The sequence below is a fragment of the Neofelis nebulosa genome, chromosome 2 (genome assembly GCF_028018385.1).
Source record: "Neofelis nebulosa isolate mNeoNeb1 chromosome 2, mNeoNeb1.pri, whole genome shotgun sequence".
Taxonomy (NCBI): Eukaryota; Metazoa; Chordata; class Mammalia; order Carnivora; family Felidae; genus Neofelis; species Neofelis nebulosa.
In genome coordinates, this window is record NC_080783.1 from 115,506,782 (window position 1) to 115,527,048 (window position 20,267).

General features: G+C 42.8%; 1 pseudogene; it reads right to left on the bottom strand.

Moving 5' to 3' along the window:
• Positions 1–20,267, bottom strand: part of LOC131503933 (phospholipid hydroperoxide glutathione peroxidase-like) — a 59,989-nt pseudogene that overhangs the window by 19,629 nt on the left and 20,093 nt on the right.

Genomic DNA, 20,267 nt, shown 5'->3' on the forward strand with positions numbered 1-20,267 from the left:
TTAAAAACTCTACAAATCTAAGGTTTGGATTATCTCTATTCCTTTGGGAGACAGAAATAATCCCCTTGTCTAATAGGGGGTGATTGACAATAAATATGTTCTTGTGAATGTTCTTCCCACTTTCCTCCAGCACTCACATTCCAATCACATTCCAGCTTACAAAAGATAAATAAGGGTAGGGACTTATATTTATCTTTCTAAGAAACAATGAAAACAAAGAAGAAAGGAAAAAAAAAAAAACAGACCTCTGGCAAGTCAGGTCAAAATGAAGAGAGGGAGAAAATCAAGATAGAGCCACAAGATCTGGGTGAGGAAGATGCCTTCATGGAACACTAATTCTTGTTTCCTATCAAGATTCCCACTTGGCTGAAAAACGATATGTTCACTCTGACTATAACTACCCTATATATTTTTTATGCATGAAAGTGGGCAAAGTCTGGAAGGAGTTATGTAAAAGTAAAAATGGTGATGTCACTGGGGCACCTGGGTGGCTATCCATCTCTTGATTTCAGCTCAGGTCATGATCCCAGGGTCATGGGATCAAGCCCTGCATTGGGCTCTGTGTTGAGCTTGGAGCCTGCTTGGGATTCATTCTCTCTCTCTCTCTCTCTAATAAATAAACAAATAAAAATGTTTAAATGGTGATGTCATTAACACTTTCTTTAATATTGTTATGCATCCTTCCTTTAAATAAGATTGACCAAAGGAGGAAAAATCATTTCAGCTAGCTCTCTGGACCACAGAACTTGTACTGTTGAATCTAAAAATCTTATCTGTCATGTTTCCTGAGCAGCTAATCAATGATCAGCCCTGCACTGAGGCTTCCTCCTGCAAAGGTTCAACCTATTCATTTCAACCTCTTCTAGGCACATCCATCAAGGCTCTGAAGAGCATTAACAGTATTTAGCCTCAAGCCAGTTTCTAGACAAGGAGCAGGATTCAGCTTGGGTCTCTGTGGGGAAGACTCTGTTCTGTCCTACCCTCAATCTGGGTGAGTCAGCACTCAGAGCCAGGTTTCTTGGCCTTCTTACAAATTTTTCAACTTATGAGGTAGGTACTGTTACTGTTCCCACTTTACAGGTGATTTCCTGTAGTGAAATTTCCTTTCCACTATGTGATTTAAAAGCACTGAGGAAGTAGCAAACAACTTAGAAAATGTGGTCACTGGTCTGCACAGGGTTTACGGTCAGGTGGAACAAGAGCTACACATATCAACAGTGCGTGGGTGACAATGTGAGGCAAAGACACAGCCTGAGTGATGAGTGGTAAATGCCGCCATTAGCACCGAGTTGGGGGTGTCATGGAGAGAGAGGATCCAGGAGAAAAGAACAGACAGGAAGATCCACTTTGGGCACGGCAGGGTGGGAAGAGCAGAGAGGAACAGAAAACATGGAAAAGGCAAGAAAGAGCAAAGAGGCCTGGCTCGGCTGGGATGGGCGTGCTATCAGATGCAGGAAGAGAAGGACTTTGTCATTCCTGGAGGCGGGGGGGGGGGGGGGGGGGAAGCAGGTAGGTTTGAGCAAGGGAGGGACATTTCAGCACAATTAATCTGACACACTATGACAGACCCGGGAGACACTGGAGAGATGCCGACCAATGAAGAGCCTGCTGCTTCCCCAGGCAATAGTGACAAACAACCCACCTCAATATGCTGATCTGCAAAATTCACAAGATACACGTTAAAGCAAAAAATAAAGCTCAGGACAGTGTGTGTCTCTCTGTCTGTATGTCAATTAAGCCACCATTTGGGGGGCGCCTGGGTGGCTCAGTCGGTTGGGCGTCCGACTTCGGCTCGGGTCATGATCTCACAGTCCGTGAGTTTGAGCCCCACGTCGGGCTCTGTGCTGACAGCTCAGAGCCTGGAGCCTGCTTCCGATTCTGTGTCTCCCTCTCTCTCTGCCCCTCCCCCGTTCATGCTCTGTCTCTCTCTGTCTCAAAAATAAATAAACATTAAAAAAAAATCTAAAAAAAAGCCACCATTTGGGGGGAAATGATAGTGGAGAATACATGTCCATAATTAAACAAGAAACTGATAAAACGGGATGCTTCCAAGAAAAAACAGGATAGCAGGGGAACAGGAAGTAGGAAGGAGAATATTTATGTGTCCTTCCATATCATCAGAATTTGAATCCATGATACAAAAAATTTAATAAAATTTTACTTAGAAAATTAATTGTTTGTGGGGCACCTGGGTGGCTCACTCAGTTAAGCATCTGACTCTTGATTTCAACTCAGGTCATGATCTCACTGTTCGTGGATTTAAGCCCCACATTGGGCTCTGTGCTGACAACACAGAGCCTGCTTGGGATTCTCCCTCTCTCTCTGCCCCTCTCCCCGCTTGCATGTGTGTGTGTGTGTGTGTGTGTGTGTGTGTGTGTGTGCATGCACGCACACACATGCACACACTCGCTCTCTCTCAAAATAAAGAAAAAATACCTTTATAAAAAATAATTCATTGCTTTTTAAATGTTCTTGAGAACTATCCTGTCTTTAGTAAATATGTATTGTTTTAATAATTACATCACAATGTTGTGGGCTTTTTTTAAGGATTTTAAGTGCACATCATAATAACCCAAGTTAAGAGAAGCTGAGATCTGGGGACGCCTGGGTGGCTCAGTTGGTTGAGCGTCCAATTTCAGCTCAGATCATGATCTCACAGTCTGTGAGTTCGAGCCCCGCGTCAGGCTCTGTGCTGACAGCTTGGAGCCTGGAGCCTGCTTCGGATTCTGTGTCTCCCTGTCTCTCTGCCCCTCCCTCGCTCATGCTCTGTCTCTCTCTCTCTCTGTCAAAAATAAATAAACATTAAAAAAAAAGAGACAGAGAAGCTGAGATCTGGACCAGAGTACAAGAGATGGGAAGGTAAGAATAGGATGGAACAAAATACCCCAACTCCAGGTCCCTGAGCTGTGTTTCTCACACTGTGTCTTTGGGGGCTGGGGTGAGGGGCAGTGACAGACTACTCAAGTTACAGCATAAGCAGGGAACACCCACTTTACTTGATGCTGTCCTTTCAAACAGTTTTATGTTAAAATAAACAGATCTCCAGTATAAAACATAAGACCTCAAAGAAAATTCTCTCCTACAGGGTATTAGTTTTGGCTGAACTTTTCAGATACCCCCTCCCCCACATGTATACACACACACACACACACACACACACACACACACACATACGTGTTCACTTTCTTCTGCCGGGAGCCACTCTTTAGGGGACCTGGTTGAGAAGCCTGCATTAGGCAGTGAGGCTCACCCCATGCCATGCCAACAACCCCATGTGGCAAGTGCCCAGAGTCCTCATGCTCTGCCCTTGGACTCCCACCATTTACCCCACCTTCTGGGCTCTCACTCTCAGAGCTGCCCCCATTCAGCCAGCATCTAATCACACTTTAATTTATGGCCCTATTTCCCCTTAGGGCCTGAAGCACACCCACAGTTTACCTGTAACAATCCCGACTTCTCTCCTTAACACAGATTTTCTCTAATCTATGATTTCTCAGACCACCCTGAGAAATCTAGAACCTTCTACACTCCTGCAGCCTTCTGAGGAGCAGCACTGCTACCGGGCATTCTCAGGTCACAAAAAGAAGGGCCAGGACACAATAACAGAAATGTAACAGGACTTGGGGCGCCTGGCTGGCTCAGTCGGTAGAACATGAGACTCTTGATCTCAGGGTTGTGAGTTAGAGCCCCAGGCTGGGTGTGGAGATTACTTAAATAAGTAAACTTATAAAAAAAAAAAAAAAAAGTAACAGGACTCAAACTGATTAAAAATGGATGAAAAATAGAAGTATTAGATGCACCTTCAAAATCTATGCAAAATCATCAAAATCTAGCCTCTAGGGCTGGGGGCTAGGATGGCAGACTTCCAAAAGACTGCCTGTGATGAATCATTATATACAAGGATTTGTCTAAACCAGACCCGAGGTGGACCTGACATTAGCCCATAGACTTTGCACATTCCCGCAGGGAGGGGCCGGCAACACTGTGGGTTAGGTGTGTGACCCTGGCCATGCCTGTGGCCTTGACTTATACTCCATGGACCAGGTCTTGACTCCTTATCCCTACTCCTCTGGTCTCCGACTCCCAGTCTGGTCCTGCTGCTGCCTTCTCTGCATTGATTGCTATCACAGTCGGACAGGAGGAGGGAGAGCCAATGGAGCCACCTGAGTGGACAGAACACTGACAGGTCCACTGACAGCATCCAGGAAGTCTACAAGCAGGGCCTGCTGAGCACCAGGATGAGGACGCTCAGGAGGTAATTGATATGGTAGAGGATGGGGGCTGGGGGGGGTGGGGAGGGAGTCAAGCAGACCCATGCTCCAATCCTGCTGGTTACTGACAACTTCACGATACATTGATAACAACTACTGCCCATTATCCAATGCCCTGCATTCCTGCTGAGCTCTTAATAGGCTTTATCTCATTCAATCCTCACAAAGACTCTGAGTTGAGTATTGTCAGTGTCTCTATATTACAGATGAAGAAACTGAGCAGGTAGAGAAGAGAAGTAATTTGTCCAAGGTCATACCACGGTAAGTGATAGAGCTGGGATTCATACCCAGGTCTGACTCCAAAGTCTATGCCTCTAGTCAAATCACTAAACTGAGTGAACAGGGAAGAAGTCACAGAATCAGCTTTGAGAACCCAGTGTCGTCATTCTCCTGGTCAGAGAGCAACAGTGCCTCCCTGAGAGGCAACAGCCCAGACTCTGGGTTCTAATCCTGGCTTTGCTACTTACAGGCTGTGTGACCTTGAGTAAGCTTGGGCCTCTTTGTGCCTCAGTATCTCCTACATAAAATGGAGACAATAATAGAGCCTACCTCATAGTTTGCTCTGGGATTAACTTACTACACCTACAGCACCTGGAACAATGCTCAGTATGTAGTCGGCACTATATAAATATTGACTAGTATCAGTCCTGTAACACTTTCTCAGTTTAAGTTAAACAAGCTGAAAGGAGAAAGTCAAAATCCTGGTAGACAGGTTCTATGCCACGGCATATTACAGTCTTATAATTCATCCTCCAACTAGAAAGTCCCTCCCTACCTCTCAAACTACATGAAGCAATGCTTTGTTGAAAGAGCAAGAGATTCAGAGTCAGAGAGACTTGGGTTCAAACTCTTGCTTTGCCACCTACTCTGTGGCCTCAAGCAAGCTACTTGACCTCTCTGAGCCTCAGTTTTCTCATCTATAACACAGATCCCATTGTACCCACATGGTGGCAATTCAACATTGGGAAGAATGAAGAAGATAAGCCATGTAAGATATGCATGTTGGTGTTGCTCAGCCACACAAAGAGGCAGAAGCAAGGTTGTTTATTCTAGCAGTCTTGCTCAGAAAGAAAAGTCAGACCTTTGATACGGAGTTGGTCAAACATTAATCAAACATAACCTCTTTAGCTAGATCTCTACCAAACGGAATTGCATGTTTGTTGCAGTAAAAGCTCTTTGCATCCTAGCTTATCAAATCGTAAAACAAGGACCCGACTAGATTTCACTCATTTTCAGGGCACTTCCTTATAGGGAATTAAGCTTTTACACTATCACAGGCAAATGAGTATTACAGTTAGGGTTCAAAGCAACCTTGGGGTCAGAAGACCTAGGTTCTCCTGTGAGACTCTGGGCAGATTACCTAACTTTTCCAGACCTTCATTACATCATTTGAAAATTGGGGAAAACAACATCCAGCCCCAGAGAGTTCTGTAAAGATTAAAGGACATAATACATAACCTATAGCAATCTTATGCGCTTTCCTCCTGTTAAAATGGACTAGACATCCCTCTTCTCCTGAAGGGTTAATCCCTCCTCCTGTGCTCTCATTCTCACCACCTCCCTGCCTTCTTTGAGATTTCCTTCCATCCACCACCTACCCTCCTGTGTCTCTTCTTTCCATCACTCCCTCTTCCAGCTCACTCCACTCATTCCCATCAACATTTCTATTAGGAGGAAAAGCACTCCCTCAAATCCATATCTCACAAATTTCTTGAAAAAATTAATCTCACCTGCTCTCTCCATTGCCTCACCTTTTCCTTCTCAATTCTTTCTGATCTGTATTATACCCATACCATGTTGCTCAAAATGCTTTCATCCAAACTACCAGAAAGCTCCCTCCAAGAGACAGTTTTTAGCCCTTGATTTATTTGACCTTTCAGCAGCATTCACTCTTGTTGGCTATTCCCTCTTTTAAAACATTCTTCCCCCAAGGGCGCCTGGGTGGCTCAGTCGGTTGGGCGTCCAACTTCGGCTCAGGTCACGATCTCACGGTCCGTGAGTTTGAGCCCCGCGTTGGGCTCTGGGCTGATGGCTCAGAGCCTGGAGCATGCTTCCGATTCTGTGTCTCCCTCTCTCTCTGCCCCTCCCCCGTTCATGCTCTGTCTCTCTCTGTCTCAAAAATAAATAAACATTAGGGGAGCCTGGGTGGCGCAGTCGGTTAAGCGTCCGACTTCAGCCAGGTCACGATCTCACGGTCCGTGAGTTCGAGCCCCGCGTCAGGCTCTGGGCTGATGGCTCAGAGCCTGGAGCCTGTTTCCAATTCTGTGTCTCCCTCTCTCTCTGTCCCTCCCCCGTTCATGCTCTGTCTCTCTCTGTCCCAAAAAAAAAAATAAAATAAACGTTGAAAAAAAAAAATTTAAAAAATAACAAAAATAAATAAACATTAAAAAAAATTAAAATTAAAAAATTAAAAAAATAATAAAACATTCTTCCCCTAGGTTCCATAAGCTCTCATTCTTCTGATTTTCCTCCTGCCTCTCAGGTTCATCCTTTTTTTAAAGATTCTATTTATTTATGGGAATGAAGGCTGGTGCAGCCACTCTGGAAAACAGTATGGAGTTTCCTCAAAAAACTAAAAATAGAACTACCCTACAACCTAGCAATTGCACTACTAGGTATTTATCCATGGGATACAGGTATGCTGTTTCGAAGGGACACATGCACCCCCATGTTTATAGCAGCATTATCAACAATAGCCAAAGTATGGAAAGAGCCCAAATGTCCATCGATTGATGAATGGATAAAGAAGATGTGGTATATATATACAATGGGGTATTACTCGGCAATCAAAAATAATGAAATCTTGCCATTTGCAACTACGTGGATGGAACTGGAGGGTATTATGCTAAGTGAAATTAGTCAGTCAGAGAAAGACAAAAAAATCATATGACTTCACTCATATGAGGACTTTAAGAAACAAAACAGATGAACATAAGGGAAAGGAAACAAAAATAATATAAAAACAGGGTGGGGGACAAAACATAAAAGACTCTTAAATATGGAGAACAGAGGGTTACTGGAGGGGTTGTGGGAGGGGGGATGGGCTAAATGGGTAAGGGGCATTAAGGAACCTACTCCTGAAATCATTGTTTCACTATATGCTAACTAATTTGAATGTAAATTTTAAAAAATAAAAAATAAAATAAAAAAGATTTTATTTATTTATTTTTAAGTAGGCTTCATGCCCAGTGTGAAGCCCAACACAGGGCTTGAACTCACAACTCTGAGGTCAAGACTTGAGTTGAACACTAACTGACTGAGCCACCCAGGTGCCCCATCTCAGGTTCATTCTTATTCTGCCTTGTTAGCATCTCTTTTCTTTCCTTAAATGGTGGTCATTCTCAAGGACATGGCCTGGGTCCTCTTCTCTTCCCACATGAACCATATCCCTGGCTAATCTCATTTACCCCCTTCCCCATTCAGGCATCATTCATAGAGTAACAACTGCACTTGGATGTTCCACAAGCTTCTCGAACTAAGCGTAAAAATCACAGTCATGGGGTTTGGGTCCAGCAAGTAAGAAGCATGCAAGTCACTGCTTCACCCCAACAACAAGTAAAAAACCGAACAAACTAAAAACCAACAACCCTTCTTCTTTTTTTTTTTAAAGTTGTTTGTTTGTTTTCAGAGAGAGAGAGTGAGAGCACAAGCAAGTAAAGCACAGAGCAGAGAGAGAGGGGAGAGAGAATCCCTAAGCTGGCTCCTCACCATCAGTGCAGAGCCCAATGCAGGGCTTGAACTCATGAACCATGAGATCATGACCTGAGCCAAAACCAACAATCAAACACTTAACCGAATGAGCCACACAGGTGCCCCAACAACCTTCTTAATGTCCATATCCACCAGCGAAGTGAGGCCACAAGTCAAACCGCTGCCTCCACAACTGGAGAAAATCACCAGGAGGATACAGAGAACCACAACTGGAGCAAAACCCTCATGAGTGCCACAGCAGGGCAACCTCAACTGTAACTGACCAAGTGTTGGAGGCTCAGGGTGGACAAGTCTGAGAGAAAAAGTCCAGGGAGATTCAGTTACTGGGAACCCTCACACTTCTGAAAGTTTTACCTCCTGAGCTCTTCCAGGTTCTCACAGTGAACACTGTGTTTCCAGCAGTGGGAAGAGAGAGGGAACCATGTGGAAATACTCCAAGCATTCTGTTCTTAACAAGGTCTGCCCTCAGGAGAAGCTGTTAACCAGAGCCTGGGGTTCTGTCAGGGCCTTACTGACCTCTCTACCAAAGAGAGAAGGGAAATACCCAATTCTAGCCCACTATAGCCATCCCGTTCCACGTAAAGTGGGGTGGGGGTGGGGGTTGACAGCCTGCAGCAAGTTCAGGAGCCTAGAGGCACAGGCTCACTGAAACTGATCACAGGCCTACAGAACACTCCTCCTCCCCTCATACCTCACCACTGTTACTAAAAGGCCTACTCACAGCAGTGCCTTTTACCCAATACATCATGTCTGGCTGCCAAAAAGAAATTAAGACACATACTAAAAGGCAAAAAAACACAGTTTAAAGAAACAGAGCAAGCATCAGAATCAGATTCAGACATGGCAGGGACATCAGAATTACCAGACTGAGACTTTAAAACAACTGTGATTAGTATGCTAAGAGCTCTAATGGATAAAATAGACAGCATGCAAGAACAGATGGGCAAAGTAAGCAGGGAGACGGAAATTCTAAGAAAGAACCCAAGAGAAATTCTAGAGATCAAAAACACGGTAGTAACAGAAATGGAAAAACCTCTGACGTGCTTAGTAGTAGACTAGACACAGCTGAGAAAGAATCTCTGAGCTTGAGGATAAGAATTACATTCAAATTCTCCTCAGAAACCAGGTAACCAAGAAGAGAGTAGAGCAAAATATTCAGTGTTCAGAGAAAAAAAAATACCATCCTAAAATTCTGTACCCTGTGAAATTACTCTTCAAAAGTGTAGGAGAGGGACACCTGGGTGACTCAGTCAGTTAAACATCTGACTCTTGATTTTGGCTCAGGTCATGATCTCACAGTCGTGAGACTGAGCCCCAGAGTAGAGCTCTTTGCTACCAGCACAGACAAGCCTGCTTGGGATTCTCTCTCTCTCTCCTCTTCATGCACACATGCTCTCTCTCTCAAAAGAAATAAATAAACATTAAAAAAAAGTGCAGGAGAAAGAGTTCTCAAACAAAAACTGAGGAAATTTGTTGCCAGTAGACCTGTCTTGCAAGAAATGTTATAAGAAATTCTTCAGAGAGAAGGAAAATTATATAGGTCAGAAATGTGGATCTACATAAAGAAAGGAAGAGTTTCTGAAAAGGAATAAGAAGGTAAAATTAAACCTTTTTTTAAAAAATGTGTATTTATTTTTGAAAGCACAAGCGGGGGAGGCGGGGGGGGTGGGGGACAGAGGATCTGAAGCACGCTCTATGCTGACGGCAGCAAGTCTGATGTGGGACTCAAATTCACCAACTGCAAGATCATGACCTGAGCTGAAGTCCAATGTTCAACCAACTGAGCCATCCAGGTGCCCCAAAATTTTTATTTTTCTTATTTTTGGTTGATCTAACAGATAATAAGTTGCTCAAAATAATAACAGTAATATTGTATTGAATTATGCAACAGAAAGAAAATCAGTAAGGACATAGTTGAACTCAACAGCACCAACAATCAACTGGATATAATTGATATCTACAGACCATTTCATCCCATAACAGCAGAGTACATATTATACTCAAGATCACAGGAAGCATTCACCAAGACAGACCATATAAAAAACACCTTAACAAATTTAAAAGAATAGGAATCATACAATGTCTGCTCTCAGACCACAGTGGAATTAAACTAGAAACCAAAAACAGAAAGATAACTGGAAAATCTCCAAATACATGGAGATTAAACAACATACTTTTAACTAACACATGGATCAAAAAAGAAATCTGAAGCAAAATCTTGAAGTATTTTCAACTAAATGAAAATAAAACCCTGTTTATTAAAATTTGTGGGATGCAACAAAAGTAGTGCTTTGAGGGAAATTCATAGCATTAAATGCATATATTTAAAAAGAAGGAAGATCTAAAATTAATCATCTAAGCTTTCCAAACTGAGCCTGGCAGAATGGCTCCCACAAAGAAGGGTGGCCAAATGAAGGGCTGTTCTGCCATCAACGAGGTAGTGACCAGAGAATACACCACCATCAACAGTCACAAGCACATCCATGGCATGGGTTCCAAGAAGCATGCCCCTCGGGCACTCAGAGATCTGAAAATTTACTATGAGAGAAAGGGGAACTCCAGATGTGCAGACTAACACCAGGCTCAACAAAGCTGTCTGGGCAAAAGGAATAGGGAATGCTCCATACCATATCTGTGTGCGGTTGTCCAGAAAAACTTAAGAAGGATGAAGATTCACTAAACAAGCTCTATACACTGGTTACCTATGTACCTGTCACCACTTTCAAACATTTATAGTTAATGTGGATGAGAACCAACTGCTCATTGTCAAATAAAGGTATAAAACAGAAAATAAATAAATAAATATAATCAAATCAAATCAATTATCTAAGCTTCCACTTTAGGAAACTGGAAAAAAGAGAAGCAAATTAAATCCAAGGTAAGCAGGAGAAAAGAAATAATAAGAATTAGAGTAGAAAGCAATAAAACTGAAAACAGTATATCAACAGAAAAAGTCAATGAAACCAAAAGTTGGTTCTTTGAAAATATCAATAAAATAAAAAGGAAAACACAAATTACTAATATCAGAAATGAAATGGGAGACATCACTATAGATCCTAAACATCAAAAGGATAATGTAAGAATACTACAAAGAACTCTATGCCCACAAATTTTATAACTTAGATGAAATGGACCAATTCCTTGAAAGATACAATCTGCCAAAACTCACCTAGGCAAAGAGACAGACAATCTGAGTAGGCCTATATCTATGAATGAAACTGAATCAATAACTAATAAGCTTTCAAAACAGAAAGCACTAGGCCAAGATGGGTTCACTGGTAAATTCTACCAAATTAATTTAAGGAGAAATTATACCAAGTTCTATATAATCTCCTTCAGAAGATAGAAGCAGAAGAAATACTTCTCAACTCATTCTATGACCAGTATTACCCTAATACCAAAACCAGACAAAGGCGTTACAAGAAAAAGAAAAAACTACAGTTCAATATCTCTCATGAACATAGATGCAAAAATCCTCAACAATACGTTAGCAAATCAAATCGAACAATGTATGAAAAGAATTGTATACCATGACCAAGTGATTTTATCCCACATATGCAAGGCTGATTCAACATTCCAAAATCAATTAATCTCATCCATCAAATCATCAGGCTAATGAAGAAAAATCACATGACCATATCAATAAATGCATAAAAAACATTTGACAAAGTCCAACATTCATTCATGATAAAAATTCTCAGTGAACTAGCAATAGAGGGGAACTTCCTCAACTTGATAAAGAATATCTACCAAAAATCTATAACTAATATCATAGTTAACTGTAAGAAACTAAAACCTTTTCCCACTAAGAGCAGGAAAAAGGGAAGGATGTCCCCTCTCACCACTGCTTTTCAGCATCATACTGGAATAGCTAATGCAATAAGACAAGATAAGGAAATAAACAGAGGCACTTGGGTGGCTCAGTCAGTTAAGCGTCCAACTCTTAATTTCAGCTCAGGTCATGATCTCATGGTTGGTGAATTTGAGCCCCACATTGGGCTCTGAGCAGGCAATGCAGAGCCTGCTTGAGATTCTCTCTCTGTCCCTCCCCAACTCGTGCATGTGTGCACGCTCTCTTTCTCTCTCAAAACATAAATAAACTTTTAAAAAATAAAAAATAGGGACGCCTGGGTGGCTCAGTCAGTTAAGCGCCAGACGTTAGCTCAAGTCATGATCTCATGGTTCATGGGTTCACGTGGGGCTCTGTGCTGACAGCTCAGAGCCTGGAGCCTGCTTCGGATTCTGTGTCTCCCTCTCTCTCTGCCCCACCCCCACTCGCGCTCTGTCTCTCTCTCTCAAAAATAAATAAACATTAAAAAATTTTTAATAAAAAATAAAATAAAAAGGAAATAAACAATATAGATTGGAAAGGGAAATAAAATTGTATTCACAGATGACATGATCATCAATGTAGAAAATTCTAAAGAATTGACAAAAACTACCTAGAACTAATAAGTGATTATAGTAAGGTTGTCAGATACACTGTTTTGTTTTATTTGTTTCTATTTTGAGAGAGAGAGAGAGAGAGAGAGAAAGAGAGAGAGAGAGAGGGAGGGAGAAGCTCATGTGCAAGCAGGGGAGAGGTAAAGAGAAAGGGAGAGAGAGAATTGCAAACAGGCTCTGTGCTGACATGGGGCTCCATCTCATGAACTGTGAGATCATGACCTGGGCTGAAATCAAGAGTCTGATGCTTAACTGACTGAGCCACCCAAACAACTGTCAGGTACAAGTTTAATATACAAAAGTCAACTGCTTTCATATACCAGCAATAAACAAGAGAAATTTGAAATTAAAAATATAATACCTAGGGGTGCCTGGGTGGCTCAGTCAGTTAAGCGTTCGCCTTCAGCTCAGGTCATGATCTCACACTCCGTGGGTTTGAGCTCCATGTCAGGCTCTGTGCTGACAGTTCAGAGCCTGGAGCCTGCTTCGGATTCTTGTCTTTCTCTATCTCTGCCCCTCCCCTGCTCATGCTCTCTCTCTCTCTGTCTCAAAAATAAATAAAAACATTAAAAAATTTTTTTAATAAAAAAATAAGAATAAAAAATACATATATAATACCACAATAGCATCCCCCCCAAATGAAATACTTAATTATAAATTTACCAAATATGTATAAGCTGTATACAAGTAAAACTACAAAGCTCTGCTGAAAAATCAAAGAACTAAATAAATAGAGAGATGTTCCATGTTTGTGAATAAGAAGACTGGCTATTGTCAAGATGGCAGTTCCTCCCAACTTGATCTATAGATTCAATGCAATCCCAGTCAAAATCCCAACAAGTTGTTTTGTGGATAGCAACAAACTGATTCTGACGTTTATATGGAGAGACAGACTCAGAATAACCAACATAATATTGAAGGAGAAGAATAAAGTTGGAGGACTGACACTACCCAACTTCAAGACTTTTCTATAAAGCTACAGTAATCAAAAGTAATCAAAATTTCAGGGCACCTGGGTGACTCAGTTGGTTGAGTGTCCAACTTTGGCTCAGGTCATGATCTCATGGTTTGTGAGCTCAAGCCCCACATCAGGCTCTATGCTGACAGAAATAGACCCATGTAAATAATATAGTCAACTGATCTTGACAAAGGAGCAAAGGCAACAAATGAAGACTGTCTTTTTAACAAACACAGCTGCAACAACTATACATCTATAATGCACAAAATAATCTACACACAGATCCTACGCCCTTTGCAAAAATCAACTCAAGATGGATCGCAGACCTAAATATAAAATGCAAAACTATAAAACTCCTAGAAGATAACATAGAAGAAAATCTAGGTAAACCTTAAGTCTAGCAGTGACTTTTCACAACGCAGAGTACTAACCACTATACGATCACGGCCAGCAGAGACTTTTCAGATACAACACCAAAGTCATGATCCATGAAGTAAAGAATTGATAGGCAACACTTTATTAAAATTAAAATCTTCTGCCTGGCATGGAAACACTGTCAAGGAAAGGAAAAGACAGGGGAGCCTGGCTGGCTCAGTCAGTAGAGCATGTGACTCTTTTTTTTTTAATTTTTTTTTAAATGTTTATTTATTTTTGAGCAGGGGAAGGCCAGAGAGAGAGAGAAGAAGACACAGAATCTGAAGCAGGCTCCAGGCTCCAAGCTGTCAGCACAGAGCCTGACACGGGGCTCAAACTCATGAACTATGAGATCATGACCTGAGCTGAAGCTGGACACTCAACTGACTGAGCCAGCCAGGTGCCCTGAGCGTGTGACTCTTAATCTGGAGGTTGTGAGTTCAAGTCCCATGTTGAGTTAGAGATTACTTAAAAATAAAACTTTAGAAAAAAAAAAAAAAGAAAGAAAGAAAATGGGGGCACCTGGCTGGCTCAGGCAGTTAAACGTCCGACTTTGGCTCAGGTCATGATCTCACGTTCATGGGTTCGAGCCCCATGTCTGGCTCCATAATGACAGCTCCAGAGCCTGGAGTGTGCTTTGGATTCTTCGTCTCCCTCTCTCTCTGCCTCTCCCCTGCTCATGCTCTGTCTCTCAAAAATAAATAAACATTTTAAAAAAAAAGGGGGGAAAGACAAGACACACACTGGGGAAAAAATAACTCCAAAAGCATATTTGATAAAGGACTATTATCCAAAATATGCAAAGAACTTTTAAAACTCAACAGTAAGAAAACAAACAACTCATTGAAAAATGAGCTAACGATATTAACAAGTATCTCACTAAAGAAGATACAGAGACGGTGGGGCACCTGGGTGACTCAGTCGGTTGAACATCTGACTCTTGATTTTGGCTCAGGTCATGATTCCAGGGTCATGGTATCAAGTCCCACATCGGGCTCTGCACTGAGCATGGGGCCTGCTTGAGGTTCTCTCTCTCTCCCCCCCACCTCTGTCCCTTTCCCCTGCTTGTGCTCTGTCATAAATAAATAAATAAATAAATAAATAAATAAATAAATAAATAAAATTTAAAAATTAAAAATAAAATAGGTCTTAATTCCTCTGCCTACTTCAGTTTCGCCCCAATCTAATCCACCCTCTCCATTCAGCCAAGATGAGCTTTTCTAAAATGCATTCTTGAAGGGGTGGCTCAGTTGGTTAAGTGTCCAACTCTTGATTTTGGCCTGGGTCGTGATCTCACTGTTCTTGAGTTCAAGCCCCACACTGGGCTCTGCGCTGACGGTATGGAGCCTGCTTGGGATTCTCTCTCTCCCTTTCCCCTGCTTGCACTGTCTCTCTCTCAAAATAAATAAATTAAACATCAAAAAGATTATAAAATGCATTCTTGAAAATCCTGTAACAGATCCCATGTGTTCTTAGGACGAAGTCTAGACTTCTGGGAGATGCTGTAGGAGCCGTGCCCACATCCCCATGACCCACCCTAGATATCACCTACAGACTGTCCCATACACACAATGGCCTCCAGCAGCTCTGTCTCTCAGCCTGCCCCAGGTCATTCTCTGAGGAACCTGGGACTGGCCAGAAGTGGAAGGCGTTAAGGTTCCCAGGTGCAACCTCCAACCAATGAGGGACGAGAGCACTGGATAAACGCCTGCCTTCCTGGACCAATGTGACAATTCAGAGGCATGTCCAACAGGCTCTCAGGTGTCTCTGGTGGTGCTGGCCTTCAGTTGCCTGCTGGTTAATACAGCCTTTGCGGGCTTCCTTCCTTTCCGCTTACTTTCCCATTCCTTCATCATGCTTCCTGGAACCAACCTGCAAATAAACTACTTCTACTTGCCTGTTTTTGCTTTTGGGGTACTCCAACAGAAGACAGTCCCCTTACATGGCTCATCACCCCTTCATCATCAGGTCCCTGCTTCCTTTTTCAACATTAGTCTTTGCCACTTCCCAATTTGTACTCTGTCGTCAACAGGCAAACAACTTCTTTTAGCTCCTCTAGGCCTTGGCACATACTATCTTTCCCCTCTTAGAACACTCTTCATCTAACTCCCATTCAACCCTGCTTTATCTGCTTAAATGTCACTTCATCCAGGAAGGCTTCCAGAATTTCCAAGTTCAGGTTTTGTATTACTTCCATCTGTTTTCAAGACATCCCATTCTCCCCCAAACACAGCTCTTATCATATCATTTGGAATAGTTTCCTTAATTCTCTCCTGCCACCCGTACTCTATGTTTCAGGAGAGCAGAGACCATGTCTTCCTTGTTCATTGTTGCACCAGAAAAATCTAGCACAGTCCCAGGCACAGAGTAAAACTTTCTGAATAGGTCTGGCACATGACAGGTGCCAAAAAATATTTGTGGAAATGAAAAGGAAAGAAGAACCAAAACAGTGCTCAAAACAAGGTGCAGTGTAACTTGTCTAAACTGACAGGACACAGTCCAGAGAGGGAACGAGTGACCAGGTTTGACATTCTTCAGCTTCCCGCCTGAGCCACCCTGTGGAACACAGAATGGACCCACCTCCAAACTCCAGAAATCATGGAGACAGCTTTCAATAAAAAGAACACAAACTACTATATGGGTAGTGTCACTGTGAAAATAATTCATAATCCATGAACTGACTCAGTTATCCTGAATAATTTAGCAGCAAGCCCACCAAGTCTAGTAACAAATTTCTACGATTTGGCTACAGTACAGACAGGCTGTATCAGGACAGGTTAACTGCAGAGTCAAACAGCACAATAAAGTCCAGTCAGGTCTGGCAGCTCTCCTTCAAGTGGTGACTCAGGGACTTCTAGTCATCAGGGGGAGAAGGTATGCAGGGAGGACAGAGAGAATACGGGAGCTCACACCTGATATTTAACCACCTCAGCCCTGAAGTGAACACATCCCTCCCTCTGCTGATAACTCGTCTTGTCACACGAGACCCACAGGGCTCCAGGGCAGGGGGCTTGCTAATGGAGCTCCCGGCTGGGTATCTGTTTCCCAACCCTGCTCTACACCATGGAAGGGGCCCACGGGTCTTTGGGGGTCAGCTAGCAGCCTCTGCCACACTGCCATAAGGGTTATTTTGTTTTAGGAAACTGAAGTGATCTGACAAGCGTTGGGGATCCCATCAGTACAGCTACAGTACCTTCATCATGTCAAATGGAGATAGAGTCAAAGATGGACATTGCTATCCCTTCTCACAGGCACCTCTACAATATTCTCGGCCCTCGCTGGTTTCTTTCTCCAAATTCACCCTGCTCCACCCTTAGCCTTCACTTCCAATTGATCATACTGAGTAACTGCTCTAAATTCAAACCTGCCCCCTTTAAGGCACCTTAGTGGCCTCTGGCACCTTTAGGATGAAGTGTAGACTCCTCAACAGGGCATAAAAGGCCCACCAGGTTCTGGCTTCCACCTCCCCCCAGCCTCATCTCCCTACATTCCCTTCTCCTGCTCTATGCTCCACACTACCTGCAGCCCCACAAGGCACTAGGCCCCTTCATGCCTATGCTTGGGCCATGACCCTTTCTGGAACACTCTCTCCCCTTCTCCCGGGGAGCACCTGTGCTGTCCTTCCAGATCCAGCTCAAGTGTCTCTTCCTCTGTGAAGACTTCTTTGAATCCACCTCCCCCACAACCACAGTTAGACATTTTGTCCTTTGAGCCACCACCTGTCTTTATACATACATTGAGTATCACACTTGTCACATGACACTACACTAACTTGCTTCTATATCTGTCTTACCTATTCTATGAGACCACGAACTCCTTCAGTTCAGGGACCAACTCTTTTCATCACCATTTTCAGAGGCTGACGTGATACCCAACATGTACTAGGAACTCAATATATGTTTGATGAATGAATTACCAGATACATGCAAAGGAATCACAAGTCATGTAGAGTGAATCTTGAGAGGCAACATTCTTTTGTTGCTTATGGAAGCCAACAGATAAAGATAATATTTCCAAGCTAAGAAATATGCCTCTGGGGCCTCTAATTTCAATGCAGCTTGTGACCAGAAAAATTCATGACCAAGTTCATTCGGATTTCAGATTGGGCTTAGGAATCAAAACAGTACTTTCTCATTTATGCTGATCCTTTTTTACATGTTCATAAACTTAAAACCAAGCATGTGGAACTGACTCAGACACCCAAATGGGATAGCAAGCAGGAGCAAGCTCCTGTCCAATGAGAAATCATCCCAGTAGGGCACAGATGCCAAGCTGAACAACTTTTTATGGATGAAGATGAATTCAAATTAAAAAAAAAATTTTAATGTTTACTTATTTTTAAGAGAGACAGAGCATGAACGGGGGAGGGTCAGAGAGGGGGGGGACACAGAATCCGAAGCAGTCTCCAGGCTCTGAGCTGTCAGCACAGAGCCCAACGCGGGGCTCAAACCCAGAAACCATGAGATTATAACCTGAGCCAAAGTCAGATGCTTAACTGACTGAGCCACACAGGCACCCCCAATTTTTTTAATTTCCTCTTTATAATAAGAACCAGATAAAAACAGGTAAGCTGGTTTTATTAAAGAACTTTTTAGAAAATAAGCTGAATAGTAACACTTTTTCTCAATTAAAAGGTTAATACACCAAAAATAAAAATTTCTAAGTATCAGAAGATAATGAATTAATATAACTTTTCCTAGCCTGCCTATTAAATCTTTTATCTAAATCCTATGTCAAATTTCAATGCTTGCGTTTAACTATGTATTTACAGTCTCGTCCTTTCATGGCTCAGACCTGGCAATTTTATTAACCAGGAAGATGTAGGAAATACCATTGATTGGGATGTAATAATATGTAGCAGGTACTATGTGAGATGCTTTACATACATATCATCTTTTTAAATGTCCCTAACAACCAGATCCCTGAGTGGCTCAGTTGGTTAACCATCTGACTCTGGCTCAGGTCATGGTTTCATGGTTCGTGAGTTTGAGCCCCGTGTTGGGTTCTGTGCTGACAGCTCTGAGCCTGGAGCCTGCTTTGGATTCTGTGTCTCCCTCTCTGTCTGCCCCTCCCCTGCTCATGCTCTGTCTCTCTCTCTCTCTCAAAAATAAATCAATGTTAAAAAAAAATTTTTAAATAAATAAAAAATGTCCCTAACAGCCTCCTAAGGAAGTGCACTGGACCCTCGATGGGTTTTACCCTGCCCAACATCCGGCCTCCTGTACACATTTAAGGAATTCCCTGTCCTGTGAGTCTCTCACTGCAGGCACTCTGTCTCCCTCTACAAAGACTGGAAAGCCAGGTACTCACTTTCCAAGACCCCCTTACAACTGGAAATTAGCAAGAGGCCCTGGGCCAGACTATCAGACAGACTGACCCAGACTTGAGTCAGAAGCTAGTAACCCAGAGAGGCAGGGACTTATAAAGAATCGCTAATTAAATTCTTACCTATGGTCACGTGGAATCGGGAACCCCCTGAAGGGAAGATCTGAGGGACAAAGAGCCACAGACCAATAGGAACAGTATACGGAATTCAAGACTGTTGAATGCAGTGGTTTCTTCTAATGTCTCTGCACAGAACAAAGACAAATTCTTACCTTTCACCCCTACAACATGCACTGAAATCCAAGACTTTATATAACTTAAAAAAATAAAGCTCTCTTATGTATATCCTCTCTCTCTCTCTCTCTCTCTCACACACACACACACACACCCTCAAAAGTTTGATTCTGTGGGTCACCAAATTAACTGTTAAATCCACACCCTCGCAGGATCTTTTGTGTGAAATTTAGGGTACTGAGGAGAAAGAATTTAACCCCGAGTACTGGAACTGGGAAACACGCCAGCATTTGGCTGACTCAGAACACTCAAAACCTCACTGAGTCTTATAAGCCACTCCCTCCTTGTCCCTTGAAATGCTTTCAGCGTCCCTGACGACCTGCACCTGGAGGGAGGCACAGCAAGGGAAGCCAGTTCATCACCCACTCCACCCACAAACAACACTCCTTGTCTCTGAGCCTCTAATGAGGGCAGATCTCAGATGCCCTAAAAGAGCCCATTCTAAGGCCAGTCTCCTGCGCTGCCAGGGAAACTGGCTTTATGCTTGGTCCAGTGTTGTTTGTGATGATCGGTCCCGAATATCGACAGGAAAGAGGGATGTGGCCACGTAATGAGGCTGGGAACAGGCCGGCTAGATCCCGGAGATCTTGGGGTAACTTCCAGTCCTCCCTGGGGTAGGAGTGAGATCATTTAAAATTATAGAAAGTATGGTTGCATTAGGTTGTGTGGGAGGACCTTATTCCTTCAAAAGGGTAAATACAGGAGAAAGGACTTAGGTGGAAGTTGGACCACTGAAGGCATGGACTCAAGCGGTTGCTTTTGTTTGGCCACCTGGCATCTGAGCCCCCTTCTCATGTTTGGAAATTTCCCATTTCCCAGTCTTAAAAAGAGTTTTGGTGGATGGAGGAACC